The sequence below is a fragment of the Mauremys reevesii genome, linkage group 4, assembly GCF_016161935.1.
Source record: "Mauremys reevesii isolate NIE-2019 linkage group 4, ASM1616193v1, whole genome shotgun sequence".
Taxonomy (NCBI): Eukaryota; Metazoa; Chordata; order Testudines; family Geoemydidae; genus Mauremys; species Mauremys reevesii.
In genome coordinates, this window is record NC_052626.1 from 81,430,554 (window position 1) to 81,447,941 (window position 17,388).

General features: G+C 45.0%; 1 long non-coding RNA gene across 1 annotated transcript in view; it reads right to left on the reverse strand.

The window, feature by feature from the left end:
• The window catches only part of LOC120404959, a 28,987-nt gene extending 22,021 nt beyond the window's left edge, over positions 1-6,966 (reverse strand). Inside the window, exon 1 of the long non-coding RNA XR_005598283.1 lies at positions 6,892-6,966. This is a non-coding gene — a long non-coding RNA (uncharacterized LOC120404959). The remainder of the gene's footprint in view (positions 1-6,891) is intronic.
• Between the last annotated feature and the right edge of the window lie 10,422 nt (positions 6,967-17,388).

The window sequence follows — 17,388 nt, forward strand, 5'->3', positions numbered from 1 at the left end:
ATAGTTCGAAGTCCCCGCGCGCTCCGGTCGACTCCGGAACTCCACCACCGCGAACAGCGGTGGCGGAGTCGACCTTGGAGCCGCGGAGTTCGACCCCGCCGCGTCTGGACGGGTAAGTCAGTCGAACTAGGGTACTTCGAGTTCAGCTACGCTATTCGCGTAGCTGAACTTGTGTACCCTAGTTCGACCCCCCCCCTTAGTGTAGACCAGGCCTCAGAGATGGAGTCCAAGGGTCAATAGTTCATATACTCCATATTGGATCTTATTTTAAAGCCAGTGATTTGCTTCATAAACATCTTATTTAACAACTAATTGAACATATTAAACAGTTTATACTTCTTACACCTAACATTCTGGAATGTAAAGGCACTTCCCAAGATCACAATAGTAGACTATTGTGCAAATGCAAATTCAAGTTGGCAGGGGTGTCCCAGTTATCAGGTGCCTGACAGATTTTGACCACTTGTGGGTCTTTTGGGAGTAGCATCCAAATAACAGACATTAAATCCTGGGCTGTGGTTCCACAAATAAAATTAGCTGGTTGTAGTAGAGTATCTCCAGGAGCCATGATAAGATGGGAATATTCGTCCTTGTGGGAGAGGGCTCTGCTTTCCTGTTTCATGTCCCAAGGCAGTAGGTAATGATCACATCAAATCTGGTGAAAAAAAGTGACAATCGGCTCTACCACTGATTAAGATTATGGGCTGTTCAAAGTTCTTGTGATCTGTAAGGACCTTGACTGGGAATTGAGCCTCCTCCAAAAGATGTCTCCATTCTTCGAATGCTGTTTTGATTGTGAGCAGCTCCTGGTCCCAGATATCATTGTTTTTCTCAGCAGGGTTTAGTTTATGGGAATAATACACACAATGATGGAAGTTGGTTACAGGGGACCTGCATTTTGTGAAAGTACAACCCCATTTGCAAAGTTTGATGCATCTGTTTCTTTGGTAAAAGGTTTGCTAGCATCTAGATGCACAAGAACAGTAGCTGAAGTGAAAGCTTTCTTCAGTTGATCCAAGGTTGACTGTACCTCCATTGACCAGACAAAACAAATCTGTTTTTGGAGGAGTGCAGTTATTGGTGCCACTTGCTGGGAGAATTCTTCACTGAAACACCAATAAAAATTGACAAACTCCCTTGACATCCTTTGGGGCACTCCTCCTAGTGATGGCAGACACTTTCCGTGGGTCATTGTTAGGCCCTCGAAAGAAATGATATAACCAAGGAACTTGATAGGGTCCTTTTCAAATTCACATTTATCTGGTTTGGCATAGAGGTGATTCTGGCAAAATCTGTCAAAGACAAGGCAAACATGTTGCTCATTTAGCTTCTAGTTTTCAAAGAAGACGAGAATGTCATCTAAACAGATAACAAAAAATCAGTCCAGCATGTCCTTCTTGAGTGTTACATAGCTCATATGCCATAACTAACTACTCAAATGTCCATATTGAGTGCAAATTGCTGTCTTCCACTCATCACCTTCTGATATGAACCAGATTATAGGTGCTGCGAAGGTCCAGTTTAGAAGAATCCCTCGATTCAGGGCCTAGTAATCAACACAGGGGTGCAGGGTGCCATCTTTTTTTGCCATGAAAAAGGTCAGAGTCGTCCCCCCCCCCCCGAGAACTACAAGGGCAAGTAAAACCCTTCTCTGAATTTTCATGGAGGTGTTCCTGGAGTGTCTGGAGTTCCAGTTCTGAGAGGGAGTGAATATGGCTGAAGAGAATGTCAGGCCCAAGCTGCAGGTCGATGGGGCAATCATAATTGTGACGCATAGACAAAACATTTGCCCTCCTTTTGTCAAAGATATCACCATAGTCTCAATATTTCTCTGGAATACCCAACGTGGTTGAAGGGGTGACAGAGAGGGCAGCTTCTAGCTTTAAAGTCCCCCCTCCCCTTCAGCCACTAAATCGTGAGTGGGTTCAGCTCTGACGCCTGACCTTGGAAGACATGACTGGCAGCAGAATCTTGAGGTAACGTGCACTATGAGTGAGCCCCACTGGATGCATGAGTCATGGGCAACCCATCCAGGAATACCAAGGATGACAGGGGAGTGAGGGATGCATATCAGTATAAACTGTAGATCTCCAAATGGGCTTGCATGTTGGTCGTAGTCAGTAGTGTTGTTTGATGAGTAACTGGGCCAGAGGAGAGTGGGGAACTCATAATTGGATTACACCTAATTGGGGTTGCTTTTATGCTGAGTTAATCAGGGATCTCTCATGTTGAGGATGTTATGAGTCTGAGCAAATCCTATGTCCATAAAGTTGTCAGAACCCAAGTCCACCAGCGCCCTCAGTTCAACCTCAGATAGAGCAAAATGGCATAACTGAAGAGGAAGTTGGAGCGCGGTGGCTCATTGGCCACCAATGGCCAGAGTACTGGTTGACAAAAGGTGCTTTCCCAACCAGGACAGGACATGAGTCTTATTGGGGCATACCTGGATGTACTGCCCAGGTTCCCTGCAATATAAGCATAAGTATAAAACTTGTTGCCAGTTCTTTTCTGAATTAGTAATGCAGGGTCGAATCTGCTTGGCTTGGGAGGGTCGAAAACTGGACTCCCTTTCTAGTTGGCATTTGGCTAAGCGATTGTTGATGCACAGCTTGACCAGGGCATGTCTAGGTGGAATGGTGACTTTATCTGTGCCAGCTCATCCTTAATTTCTTCATCTAAGTGCTGCTTGCTAAGTGCTGGAATTCCTCAGTGAACCTGGTAGTTGGTCTGTTCCCTTGGTGTAGACTCTGAAGTGCGCTCTTAGCAGAGTGGGCACAATTCAGGTACTAGAAAATAATCACCATGTCTTGGATAAATTCCTCAATTTGCCCTCGTAGGCTGATAATGAGCCCCACTTGGGCCTGGTCAGTGGGCAATGACAGGAGTCTTAGCATGAACAGGAGCCGGCATTGATTCAGGAAGCTGCAAAATTTCCTGCAGTCACCATCAAACTGAGCCAGCGGATTCTTTGGTTCCTCAGGGACATGGGCCTGAGGTAGTGAGATCTGTTCCTGCAGGGCCATGATCTGGATCTGCAGCCTCTGCAAGGTGCCCGTTTCCTCCATCAGGAAGAGAGATGCCTTAAAGGGGTTCAGTCTCACAGCTGAGCCTAGTCTTCAGTCTTTTTCTGTCAAGAACATGACCAGGACATGCATGATCAGGCCTAATGGTCAGAGCCCCTACGGTAACCTGGCTAGAGGGAAGAACGGAGCTGAGCTGGAGTCAAGAATCAGGGCCATGGGACAACTGGGGACGTAATTGAGAGCAGAGGCGAGGGTCAGAGCCAATGATCAGAAGCTGAACATCAGAGCCAGTGGGTGAGCCAGAGACTTGTCAGGAAACAGAGCCGGGGTGTCAAGGATGGAGAAGGGTAGGGGCTGAAGTGGGCACAGGATCAGGCAGGACAGGAAGTGGGACCAAGCACAGCTGCAGACAGGAAACTCATTGAGCAGCCAGTGAGCTTGGCTGGGTTAAATAGTAGTTATCTTGGCCCCCTCATCAATGAGGAAGTGCAATCAGGCAGCCCTGGTAGGATCAGCTCAGCTGCGTCCACTGTATTGCTAGAAAACTGTCCCGCTCCTCGACATCCTTTTTCCATCCCAAAACTCCACTCAGCCCATGGGCCAGGCAGGAAAAATGAGAGTTGGGCAATAGCTGATCTGCTTGTCCTGTTATCCCACCAGCACAGACTAAGTTGAGGTGGGGGGAGGGAATCATCATCCCAGGGGGTGAGTTAAAACTACTTTAAGCAAGAGCGAGGAGTTCTCTATTTATCCACAGAACAGGTGCAGGCTCCTGATATTAGTAATTATTATTATTGCTATTAATAATAATAATAATTAATAACCAGTACTCAGCTACATTCGTGGGGGTATTTCTTGCTGCTTTTTGCATATCTCAGAAATTCCTGATCTTGTACAGAGATGAAAAAATAAGGGCCATCCCTTGTAATAAGGGACTGTTGGCAACCCTACTGTAAGCTCTTTAGGGGAGTGACGGTCATTTGTTATGTGTTTGTGACGCACAAGGGGGCCCAACCTGGTTGTGGACATTAAGGATTATTTCAATATAAATGTTATACAGTAGTAATAGCACTGCCCGCCTTCCAGTGTACCAATGTCCCACAGCACCATCTGAATTTTCTTTTTATGTATCTGACTATTTCCCTAACATACTTTTATTTTAATCTTCTAACTAGGGGTTTTTCAACACTCCCTGTGTGATTGGAAGTCTTGTCCCAAATGTCCTGGCTTTTGTGGCCTCAGAAGACACTAAGGGTATGTCCATACAGCAATAAAACTCCTACAGGAGGCCCAGATCAACTGACTTGGGCTCCCTGGGCTCCATTTGCGGGGCTGTAAAATTATGGCGTAGAAATTTGGGCTTGGGCTTTTGATGTCTGGGACCCTTACCTGTCATAGGGGCCCAGAGCTTAGGCTCCACCCTGAGCCCGAACATCTGCACCACAATTTTACAACCCCACAGCCTGAGCCCCATGAAATCAAGTCAGCTGACCTGGGCCAGCTGCAGGTGTTTAATAGCCGTATAGACACACCCTAACATTCAGACCCAGAACAGATGCTTTGTACCATTTACTAGTATGGGTGCTAAAGGAGATTCACATTCTTTTCAACCAGCATGCTGACATGCAGCAGACCAAGCAAGCAATGGATATTTCCCACATCATAGGGATGAATGAGGATGCTCTTTAAATTACCTATAAAACACTTTGAGTCAAACTGCTGAGGTTGACATGGGCAGTTTGCTAAGCTTATTGATCATCTTCTGTTTAAATTAAAGTTTGATGTCCTGGAACAGGCTATTCAGCACAGAGCGCTAATGGGGTGGGATGAGATAGAGGGAGCAAGAAAGAAACATACACACAGGGGAAATGGATGATGTTCAAACAAAAAAAAAAGAGGGTTATGTGCTGAATAGGTTCTGTGGATTATTTAGTGGATTAGTGGCAATAAAAAGAATCCAGCATGAATGGTGAAGGGGGCTTTTGCTGTGTGATTAAAGGCAAAACAGGCAGCTTATTAGATGTCTAAAATATCAGTGCAAGAAGTTGAAAAGGAAGATGTTAAGAATGACTGTAAACGTGCATAAAAGCTAAGAAATTTCTGCTAGAATTTCTGCTAGAATTTCAAGGCAACTTTTGGGAAGCTGGCTTATATGTGATTCTGCCAGCTCCCTAAGAAAGGGTGGACTGAGGCTAAATGGAGGGTGGGAGATGCCAATATTTTGGTCCTTCAGAGTGGACCCTTCTTCCCAGCCCCTATCTATCTATCACACTCACCAGCATGGTACCTTGGTTATGTGGAAGGAGGGGAAGAACCATTAAAATGGAAAAATAATTGGGTTAGGGAGAAGAAAACAGCGATTGTCAGAAGAAGAGAAGTCCAGACAGTGAAGGATGCAGCAGGATGCAACAGGGCAGAGGCAGTTTTATTCATTTTGTAAAGTTTTTAAAAAAGGGAAAATGACCTGGAAAATGAAGACAGATTTAATTTAAAAACTGGCTGCATTTGCTGATTAAACAAAATTGTTGAGTAGAAAATCCAGGCAAGCAAAGTAGAACACACACATATTCAAAATGTAAGAGTGTGTGGCCATCCCTCCCTGTCAATTTCAGAGAGAGGTCATGCCCCCTTGCTGTATCATACCTAGAAACGCAGCATGGAAAGGGGAAACTAGCTATCTCTGGTGCCCAGGCTCTCTGAGCTGGGCTGGGCAGTAATCAGTTTTTGGGGCGTAAGCCCTCAGGCAGGGTGGAGCCCCAAACCGTCTATGGCTCTGGCCCTCAAGCAGGGCCAAACAGTCAATAGTCTAGGAGCCCAGGCCCTGTCAATCTCGGAGGGAGGCCACGCCCCCCTCACTACATAAGTGTTCTGGTAAATTTTGGATTAGGGGCTCTAGGAACAGACAGAAAATATCATATGGAAACATAATATAGAATACTGAGCAATAAAAGGTCTTGATGTTATGATGAGTGGGACACAGCACTCTTGGGCAGATGTAATGATTGTTACTAGCTTTATGTGACTTGTTCTTAACATAGGAATATTAATCACTATACAAAAAAGTAGGAGAGACTCAAACCAAAACCCTGGATCCAGCATCCCAAATTTTGGAAAAGTTCTGATATGAAGATCAGTGTTGTGGCTTGGGTCATATCATAGCCTGAAAAAAACTCAAGACCAAAACTTTAAAACGTGCCCATTGCCTTCAGTGCCTCATGTTCTGGATGCTCAACTGAGACACCTAAGAGCTGATTTTCAGAGGTACTGTGCATGCTAAACTCCACCTTCAAGTCAATGGGAGCTGCAGGAACTCCACATCTCTGAAAAAGGGTCCTCAGTGTCTAAAGTCAGGCACCAAAAAATTGTGGCACTCAAAATTGGTGGCTGCTTTTGAAAATATCCAGACCTGAGCAATGTAATAAGCTGCTTTTTTTAGGAAAGGAAATTAAAGACAAAGTGATGAAGAGAGCAAGACAGCTTCCACCACATAAACTAGTATCAACAATTACAAACTCCTGTGTCATTAACTCAACAGCAGTGTTGCATTTTCTTCTCTGCTCCAGAACTAAGGATGCCAGAATCCAAAAGGAAGTAGAAGGAGGAGAAAGGGACCAAACTAAGGTCTTAAAAATGTACACAGGTAAAAAAGGGTCATCATGGTGTTTTAGAAAATGTCCTGCCTCTTGCCTTTCTGCCAGATTTATAGTCTTTCCTCCAAACATAAATCTAGAAGTAACACATGAATCTTTGCCTACCTCTTCTATTCCATCTCCCCGGTCACAGCTCTAGGAAATGCAATAATATTGATAAGTCTGACACTGAAGCCCACATGCAGCTAGAATAAAATGCTGTCTGCACTACAACATACCTTCTTGAAATAGGCATAAAGAGCCCAATTCTTTCTTGCCCCTCTATGTTGCTCCAGTATCAGGGAGTGGAGAGCTGGTGGATACTGATCTTAGGCTGTATTACCAGCACATGGAGCCTAACTCAGCTGGCATTGAGTCAGGATAAGCTGATTTGGGCTCATGGGCCCAAGAAGGTTAAAATCAATGTCAGTGTTAGGGAAATAGTCAGATACATAAAAAGAAAATTCAGATGGTGCAGTGGGACATTGGTACACTGGAAGGCAGGAAGTGCTATTACTACCATATAACATTTATATGAGCCAGAGGTGGGAAGGGACACTCTGGGAAGGAGGAAGTGTGTGTCTGGAGCACAATGCACTGTGGCTAGTCTCTGCTTCTCATTGTCCATATGTAAGGGGACTGTTATCCCCTTACTAACATTCAGTGGGGGTGTTTTGGCTGGCTAGCTCCCAATACCAAAAGGGGAAGGGTCGATGGGGAATGAGGACTCTGAGACTGACAGTCCCCAGGGGCAATGGGGAGAGGCCAATGCTCCAGGTCAGCCTGATTGACTGGATGGGCAGGCTAATCAAGGAGTCAGGAGGCCTGGGGGGTTCTGTCCTCCATGTGAGCTGGAATTGCCTGGGTCAGACAGGGTGGGGCTGAGCTAAGGAGAGAGCAGGGGCCCAAGCTAAGCTGCTGGGAGCAGAGCTGCAGCCCCAAAGCCAAAGCACAGCCCAGAGAGAGCAGACCTGCCCTGGGAGGAGAGCTGCAGCAGCCAGAGCCAGAGGGGCTAGAGAAGCAGCCCAGGAAGCAGGTCAGATTCTGGGAGAAGAGTCACAGAAGCAGCCTGAAGAGCAGAGCTGTCCTAGGAGCAGAGCTGTAGCAACTGGGGCCAGAGAAGCAGCCCAGGGAGCAGGTCAGAGCTGGGAGCAGAGTCACAGAAGCAGCCTGAAGAGCAGACCTGTCCTGGGAGGAGAGCTGCAGCAACCAGAGCCAAAGGGGCCAGAGAAGCAGCCCGGGGTGCTGGAGGCAGAGCAGAAGCAGCAGCTGTGCTGAGGCAGAGTGGAGCAGTTCACAGCCAGGTATGGTGAGCAGCTGGGGAGAGCGAGGGGGAGCCCAGCGCAGGGAGACGCCTCAGCCAAGAGGCTCTGCAGGCCAGACTTGGCGGGGATCGTAACCCTGACAGGGTGCGGGCAATGCTGGGAAGAAGGGTCCTGCCACCTAGAGCCTGAGAGCATGTGGCCACTGCCAGAGCAAGTGTCTGACCCACAGCATCCTTGCAGCACAGCCAGTGCCTGAGAAGGCGGCCTGGGACCTACAAGAAACAGACTGTGAATTGCGCTGACATTCCAGAGACACTGTTTGTGATGTTCCCTGACACAGAGTGGGGTGATGTGTTTCCTTCAACCTTTTCCATTTTTCCTTATTCCTTTTAAAACTAATTGTTAATTAAATAAACTGCATTGCTTTAAATCATATGTAATGATCAGTGGGTCAGGAAAGCATCCAGTGCAGAGAGAGTACCCTGGAGTGGGGAAACCCTAGCCCCTGACCTAGCAAGGTTGGGGGTCGAGCCCCCCAGGAATCCTGGGCCCAGCCTTGTTGGGGTTATGAGGACCTGCCAGACAGGAGAGTGGAAGGGGAGTCCTCGAGGGCAGGGAGGCCTCAGGGTAACGGAAGTGGGAGCAAGGACTCAGATCCTTCTGCTAGTCCATTTCATCAGGGTAGTGCAGAAGCCAGGAAAGTTCCCCACAATAGCGGGACCATTCCCCCCTTACACATAGGGTCTCTAGAGTTAGGCCACTCTAATTTTCAGCAAGGCCTGGGCAGGCCCCTGACTACCCCAGAATATGGGAAGGGCAAAGATGGCTTAAAGGCCTCCCCAATTCTGTTTTTGCATGAGCACAGGAACAGAGTAATTCTGAATCAATGACAATATGCCTATTACATGCATCCATGGTTCTACATGTCTGTATGTGCTCACTCCAGGGTGGATCACACATCTGATCCAATAACAAAAGTGGGCCAAATGCTTACAGCAATTCAATGGGCCTGATTCTCCTCTTCACTGGAGTAAATCAGGAATAAGTGATCAAATCAATGGAGTTCTATCCAGAGCTGCTGAAAGTTTTTTTCAATGACATGCTTTTCTGTTGGAAAATGCCGATTTATCAAAACCAGTTTTTCACGAGAAATGGTCAGTTTTTATTCTTTTCCTGTTTCAAAAAAGTTTTTACCAAAAAACAAAAAAACCAAAAACCACTTTGAAACAGACAAAATGTTCCATTACCATATTTTTAAATGAAAAGTCTCAATTTTTTCGTTCAAAATGACTTTTTGAAAATTAAGTTAATTTATAGTTTTAAATAATTAAACAAAAAAGGTTAAAAAGCTAAATAAAATGTTTGGATTGACCTGACCTGAATTTTTTTTTTGGATGGTGGTGGTGATTGGTTTGAGAAGAATTTTGAGATTTTTGAGTTTTGTCTCTCTTTCGGATGGGGAATTGTTTTGAAATCTTGACATTTTTCCCAGGACAGGAAAACTGTTTCCTACTCAGCTGTAGTTATATCAGTGTAAGATCAGTGTGAGAGAAGAATCAGGACTAATAACTTCCTTGAACTTGTATAACTGAGAGCAGAATTTGGCCTAATAGCTATAAAGAGTGAAAATCACCTTCACATGAAGGGCTATGCAATGCCTCCTGTGCCACTGCAGGGCAGCTGGACAGGGGAACAATTGGCAGAGTAGCTGCTTTGGATGTCCTCTCACACACAGTATGCCCCAGCCTGGGCTCACACACCCACCTCATCTAGGTCCTGGCAGAAGGTGGTTTTGGGAGCAAGTCAGGCACAGGCAATGGGATCTGCCTTTGTGTGGATCCAGTGGTCCTAACACCTTGTGCAAGAGGCATGGAGTGGCAGCAGCTACTATTCTAGCCCGTAGGAATGAATCTGATTGTATGTGCCTGAAGTGAATTTCACCCAGTCTGATCAGCATATGATTTGATAGCCCTCAAAGCTTATGAAAGCTGAAGTAGTCTAGGTAAATATTAGTTCTGAGAGATGTACACTAGCAAAGCTTCCTCATTATCCAAGAGTCATGCCATGTCCAGCCGTGCTACTGCAAATTTTCATTGGAAAAATTACACATTGTGCTGTGATAAATCAAAGGGGAGGCAAATGATTGTTTTCAAATGGAAAATATTTACACAATATGGGCCTACTTCTACATTCTTTGTGCATCTCAGACACCCATCAGCTTCCATAGGAGTTTGAGGGTGCATGTGGAGTGAAGGGTCAAGTGTAGTTTTAGCTTTGTCTGGATGAAGCTAAGAATCACCCCAAATGCCGAGGAAATACTTTCCACTCCTGCCTGAAGCTGGGCAAGCTGGATAGGATAGTGCTTTAAGGGCTTGATGCTGTGAGGTGCTGAGCACCCTCAACTCCTATTGAAGACAGTGGGAGTTGAGGGCCACTTATCACCTCACAGGATGAGGCCCTAAATTAAATGTCTAGATATGCCCTTTTGGCCTTCACAACATCCCCTGGCAACAAGTTTCACAGGCTGACTGTGTGCTTTGTGAAGAAGTACTTCCTTTTGTTTGTTTTAAACCTGCTGCCTACTAATTTAATTTGGCATCTCCTGGTTCTTGTATTAAAAGTATAACTGAGTTAAAAAAATAATTAGATAAGTTCATGGAGGATGGGTTCATCAGTGGCTATTAGCCAAGATGGTCAGGGATGCAACCCCATGCTCTGAGTGTCCTGAAACCTCTGGCTGACAGAAGCTGGGACTAGATGACAGGGAATGGATTACTTGATAATTTCCTTGTTCTGTTCATTCCCTCTGAAGTATTTGGTACCAGAAAACAGGCTACTGGGCTAGATGGACCATTGGTCTAACCTAGTACAGACACTGTTATGTTTTTATCATCAGAGCTCAGGCAGGATGAAGAATCTGCCTCTCTGTTAAAAAACACTGAAAGCAACATCAAACACGGGCTTGTCTCTCAATTTGATTTTAAATGAGGAAGAGATCCCGTTGCATTTCTAACCCCAAACAGGAGCCAGGCCCAAAGTCTGCAGCACTGTCACTGGGAGCTCAATGGTGAATGACGTTAGTCAATAAAAGTGATTTACTGTATCTGCAGAGCACTCGGAAACCAGGGTATTCAGAGAGCAGTTGCTTGCAATCTACAAGCATGTACTTTACTCAGAAATATAGGTAGGACGCTCCCCCGCACCCATGGGTCTAAACAGGGGAGAATTGCACAGAGTGCTTCATTTAATAGTATCTATTTGTAGGTATAACATTGAGTTTTCCAGCTTTAGGGCCTGATCCTGCTCTCCTGGACAAAGAGCAGAACGCTCGGTAATTTCAATGGGTGCAGGACCAAGCTGTTACTGTTCTCAGTCTAGGTGCTGATCATCTTTTCTGAAATTGCTCTGATTTATATACCGTGTTACCTACCCCATTGTGTTACTTATCACCTACCCGTGCATAGGCTGGGGTCAGGAAAGAAAATTCAGTCCCTTACCAGTCCTCCTGTGTGTCACGTATCTCATTAACGCTGGTCAGTTCGCGAAGTAGAAACGCTCTATGGCCTGCCCCTTTATAACCACATTCAGTCTGGAAATCAGCAGCTTTACAAGAAGATCAGTAATGTAAGAAAAAAGAAACATTTTCCTGCAGATGCACTTGGGTGTGATCAATCAAGCTGCAGCACTGGAGTGATCAGGCCCGCCGGTGGAGGGGGCAAAGGGAGCAATTGCCCAGGGGCCTGGGTGACTTTAAAGGGCCCAGGGGCCCCTGGCTGCTGCCGCAGTAGTGGCAGCAGGAAGCCCTGGGCCCTTTTAAATTGCCCAGGTGGGCTGCAGGGCTCCTAGGTGCGCAAGACCGCTCCAGGCCCCATGCTTTGGGGGGCCCCGTGGGCCAGCAGCACAATTGGCCAGTGTGGGTAGTCTCAGAAGTGACGGATTCGTCACTTCCGCCCTGGGCCCTGCCCGCTCCAGGGACAGCCCTGGCCCTGGGATCCAGAATTTCTGTCAGCAGGCCTGGGAGTGATTGTATGGAAGCCTGACCAGGAGATCTGGATATATAGGTCTCTGGAGAGGCACAGCTCAGAAGGTGCAGCCCAGAAGGAGGCAGGGAAAAGGTTGTTATACAATCATGGGGGGGGATAGAAGGGACCGCAAGAGTCAAAGAAGGGACTGCAAGGCCATTCTAGTCTAACCCCCTGGCAAGATGCAGGATTTGTTGTATCCAACCCGCCCAAGACAGATGGCTATCCACATTATGCCGTATTTCCACCCCCTGGATTCTAGGCTGCTGCAGGGGACAAAATGGCTCCCAGAGTAAGTTAGACCACTCCCAGGGGAGAATTCAGTGCTACAGGGACATCTCTCCCACTTTCAGTCTATACCAGGACTGGCAAGGAGGGGACTGTACAGGTCTGCTTATGGTGGCTCATATGCTGGGGGAATTGTCCTTTGGCTGCTTGTAACTCCTAAGCAGTGGAGTGGAGTCCAGAGTTGGCTCTATGCTGTGTATCAATTGACTTACAAAGTAGCAAAAACACACAGGAGGGTGATCTGGGAAGAATCTGAAGACTAGAGGCACCATAAATATGGCTTCTCTTAATAGTGCTACTAACCCTCCCATTATATAATAATACTAAGTGGAGATTTTTTATCGAATTATGAAAGGAATTCACAGAGCAGCTAAGAAGTGGGTAGAGCTTCGGACCACGAGACACAAATCATAGGTCCTTTTTTGCAGCTCACTGTATGACCTTGAGCAAGTCACTTAACCTCTTTGTGTCTCAATTTATTTTTTTGTGAAATGGTTGGAAGGCTATTTACGTACCTCACCTGGGTGCTATGAGTCTTAATTCATTATTGTCTGCAAACCCCTTTGAGCTACTCAGCTGGCTGGAGTTAGAGAATTACTGAGTAAATATTTCAATGAATAATTTTCTAAGTAGATCGAACAGAAAGTTCCATGCGTGAATAACTGCACCAGGGTCACCGCAAGTTGAGGACAAATATGCAGATGTTTTACAAATATAAAATGCTCATTGCTGATGTATATTTGTCTGTATCCAGCAGGCTGTGGTGACCAGGAAGAGCTATCACAGGAAGCCATCTGTACAAAGCTAGCCTATCAATGTGCTGTTTGCAGTTGGGGGTCTACAGGAAGCCAGCCATACAGGAAGTCAAGTCAGGCCAGCTGCATTCTCAAACATGATTCTGTCCCTGACAGTTTTCTCCTTGACATTGTCTATAAATGACACTTGGGAGGAAGTAAGTTGTCAATTGAAAATCATTACCTATTATTAGCTGTGGAATGCAAAGTACTTTAGTACAGAGAGTGATGCGTAACAGATTTTGGTTTATTTCCTCTAGGGTGTTGTTGACGGGAAGTCCACTTGAAGTAGAAATAAATATACAAATACAATGATGCCCTTTTCCTGGGCAGAGGAATTTTTTTCCATGAAGAAATTTATGCTTTAGTGGTTTGGTTAATTCACAAGAACACAGAGGAAAAAAAATAGGATCAGTTTTCTGGGGTAAGAGAGTCACAGAAGCTGAGACAAGAAGGTTGTCTAGATAGGGAGGGGTGAAGTCCACCAAGGACCCTCAACCCCTCAACTCTTGGGAAAGCAACAATGCAGAAGACTCTGATCAGATCCCAATGGAGAGTCCTTGCTCTGTGTCACCGAAGAAAGTGAGCCAATCCCAGGTCTCCTGCTTCGGAATTAACAATGTGTTTTCCAGGGCTAAATAATGACTATTCTCTTGCTGCCCTCAATTGTTCCTACTATGATGGGCAGGAAAATGCTAGGGAATTATGTTGTTGAGAATGAAGAAAGTTAAATTGTTCACAACTATGGTGAGAAAAAAACATATCAGGGAAAACATCCCACCTTGTAAATATTCTTCCTATGTTGAATTTATTTATTTGTTTAATTGTTGTGGTTTTTGTCTTGTAAAAATCTTCAGAAAATCCTCAGAACAAGTGTTAATAGAAAAACATATTTGTTCAGAATCAAATACCCTGTTTACATTTATCTCTTATTGATCATAAATCAAGAGGATTCTGTAATCATTTTTATCAAAACAGTGTAGCCAAAAAGAATAGAAGGATTATGGCTTTAGCATTCGTAGCACTTTTCTTTATATCATCTGAAAGTGATCGAAAGAAATCCACTCTTGCTACAGAACATGAATTTGTAAGCTGAAAGGATGTAATTTCTGCAATATTTATCTGAGAAAGGAAACAACGATGTATTTCCCTCAAAAGCTCATTTTTGCTATATCTACTACTGCTGTGTGCATCAGGTGGATGCATATTGGTTGCATTCTATTTTAGGACACAGGCGGTGGTGCAAAGTATATGTTCCCTATATAGTAAGTAAGAGTTAAAGGAACTAGGAATTCAGAAAATAAGAAGGCACTGAAGACATCTCTGATTCTAAAATGGAAAATCCAAACATAGTGATTCCCTATTATAGTAACACTACCTATCTTTCTGCCAAGGTATCACACTAAGGTGGCATTAATGACCTACCAGCTTCCTGGCTGCTGAACAACACAGTCATATGAGTAGGAGAAATTGTGAAATAAACTCAATCGGGGCAGAAATGAGGAAGGAAACAACGTGTTAAATCATTTTATTTTCTAAGCTCACTCTGTTTCTTACAGATAGAGACTTAGAATTGGAGCTGATTACAGTGCAATGATTTGATTAAAAGAGAGGGTAGAGAGAGAGATCTAATAGAGCGATTTCTATCAGTTTCAAAGAGTACCCTGATCTTGCATTTCATTTTGCATAGTGGGATCAGGAATTCTAAAGGGCATTTATCTTTAAATCTGTGTGGATCAGATACTGACCTCAGTGGTACTAGTGTAACTCCACTGACTTCAGACTGCAGTAACAGTGGAGTTACTCCAAATTTACATCAGTGTAACTGAGTGCAGTATTTGACACTAAACGAATTAACAGAGAGGTTGTTTTGAACCTAGTTTGTACATTGCTAGTTTCCCTTCTTGGGGGTTATACAGCATTTGTTGATAATTTACATTGCATTTCAACCTTACATATTCCATCCATCACCTTTACTGTTTAATGCAATCCATAGTTTGAAAGTTAATGGGCTAAACTCTGCTCTCAGTAGAACTCCTGGAATGCCATTGAGATCTAGGCACTGAGACCATCACTCCTTTTGCAGCTCCTGACAAATCTGGGCACCTCTGTACTGCTGCAGAAGGTTAAAGCAACATTTCTTTTGTATTACCCAGTAATCTTTATGCTGGGTGGTAAAGTTAATGTACAGGACTGTCATTCACCACATAGGTTGCTGAACAGTCTTTCGTGTACAATGACTTTCAGTTACTACCAGTCTAGAGCAAATTTGAATCAGTGTTCTAGAGGTGAAAGAATTACACACCCATTTGTTTCTCAGTTGCAGAGCACTTCCAAGGTAAAGAGCAATCACCGAATAGGAAATAGAATCACCATCATTTTTAAATGAATCATTAAAAAGAACCTGGGATTCCTGATTCCAGTCCCCTATTATAACCACTAGAAAGCACCTCCACTCCCCAAACCCTGGAACTGTCAATGTCTGCAGTTCTCTTGAGGCTTGGTAAAAAGAAAATAGTGGGGAAATGTTTATATACAGATCTGGATTTTGGTGTTCTTGTTCTTTTTAATAAAGATGAAGACAGGATTCTTAAGGAGAGCATTAGTTGTTCCATACACACATGCATTGAGAAGAGAAATTGGATTCTAGCGAGCACACAGCCACTGGATAATACAAAGGAAAGGCTCCTTTAATCTTCTGCAGCAGTACAGCAGTGCCCAGTGTTGTCAGGAGCTGCGGGAGGAGTGATGGCTTTGTCACTGACAGCCGTCTAATTGGATGGTAGAGGGGGCCAGGAGAGAACAGCTATAAAAGATGTGTGTGTGCCAACAAGTGTGTCTGACATCAAGAGAGATCTATTGAGAAGGGGTAGAAATAACAGCAATACTGCGGTGCTGGGTGCACTTATAGTGTGGCAAGGCCTGCGCTGCATGGCCAGGAGAGAGTTTGTTAATGCCAAAGGTATAAGCAGCTAATGGACAGCCACGGTAGAGAATAAGAGGCTTGACCGGAATCAGTAAGAACCAGAACCAGTGCCAACTGACAGTCTGATTGCTCAGTGAGAAAAGGCATCCTGGAAATAGGACCTGGAGATTTCAGATAGACTGGGGGATGGGAGCTACAGGAGCAATCAGGCAGGGGTGGAGATGTGAACCCAATAGCATAGCTCAATTGTACTCTGACTTCTTTATTCTATCAGAGAAAGATCTCACCTCCCAACAGCTCAAGCCTACATTGCATGAGTCATCAAACATTTCAGTTTGCAAACCACCAGGAAGGACACTACTGGTCCACACACCCTGCCTTAGCTCCAGTGGCAGAGCTGCAAGGGGCTTCCTAGGTAGAACAAGGGAAAACCTTTAAAAGCCCCATGAAAGAAGAGTTGGAAACACCAAGGGGATACTGAATGAATGTTTACTGCAGCCTGAGAGAGAACACATTTTCCCGAGTTACCAGTCAACTGAGGTATTTGGCTGCTGGGTCTTGTCCACATGTGCAGGGTCTAATGGATTGCCATATTTGGGGTCAGGAAGGAATTTTCCCCTGGCTCAAATTGGCAAAGACCCTGGGGGCTTTTTGCCTTCCTCTGCAGCATGGGGCACAGGTCACTTGCAAGTTTAAACTTGGTGGGTTCTCTGTAACTTGAAGTCTTTAAATCATGATTTGAGGACTTCAGTAACTCAGCCAGCAGTTTGGCGTCTATTACAGGAGTGGATGGATGAGGTTCTGTGGGCTTCAATGTGCAAGAGATCAAACTAGATGGTCATGATGCTCCCTTCTGGCTTAAAGTCTATATCTGTTAAGGCCAAATTTGGTGCTTTGTTACCATGGGATTTCATGGGTGTCACTGAGAGCAGAATTTAGTCTGAAATGTTCAGAAGCCTGGGGAACAAGCAGGGAGAACTAGAAGTCCTGGCACAGTCAAGGAATTATGATGTAATTGGAATAACAGAGACTTGGTGGGATAACTCACATGATTGGAGTACTGTCATGGATGGATATAAACTGTTCAGGAAGGATAGGCAGGGCAGAAAAGGTGGGGGAGTTGCATTGTATGTAAGAGAGCAGTATGACTGCTCAGAGCTCCAGTATGAAACTGCAGAAAAACCTGAGAGTCTCTGGATTAAATTTAGAAGTATGAACAACAAGGGTAATGTCGTGGTGGGAGTCTGCTACAGACCACCAGACCAGGGGGATGAGGTGGACGAGGCTTTCTTCCAGCAACTAACAGAAGTTGCTAGATCACAGGCCCTGGTTCTCATGGGTGACTTTAATCACCCCGATATCTGCTGGGAGAGCAATACAGCAGTGCACAGACAATCCAGGAAGTTTCTGGAAAGTGTAGGGGACAATTTCCTGGTACAAG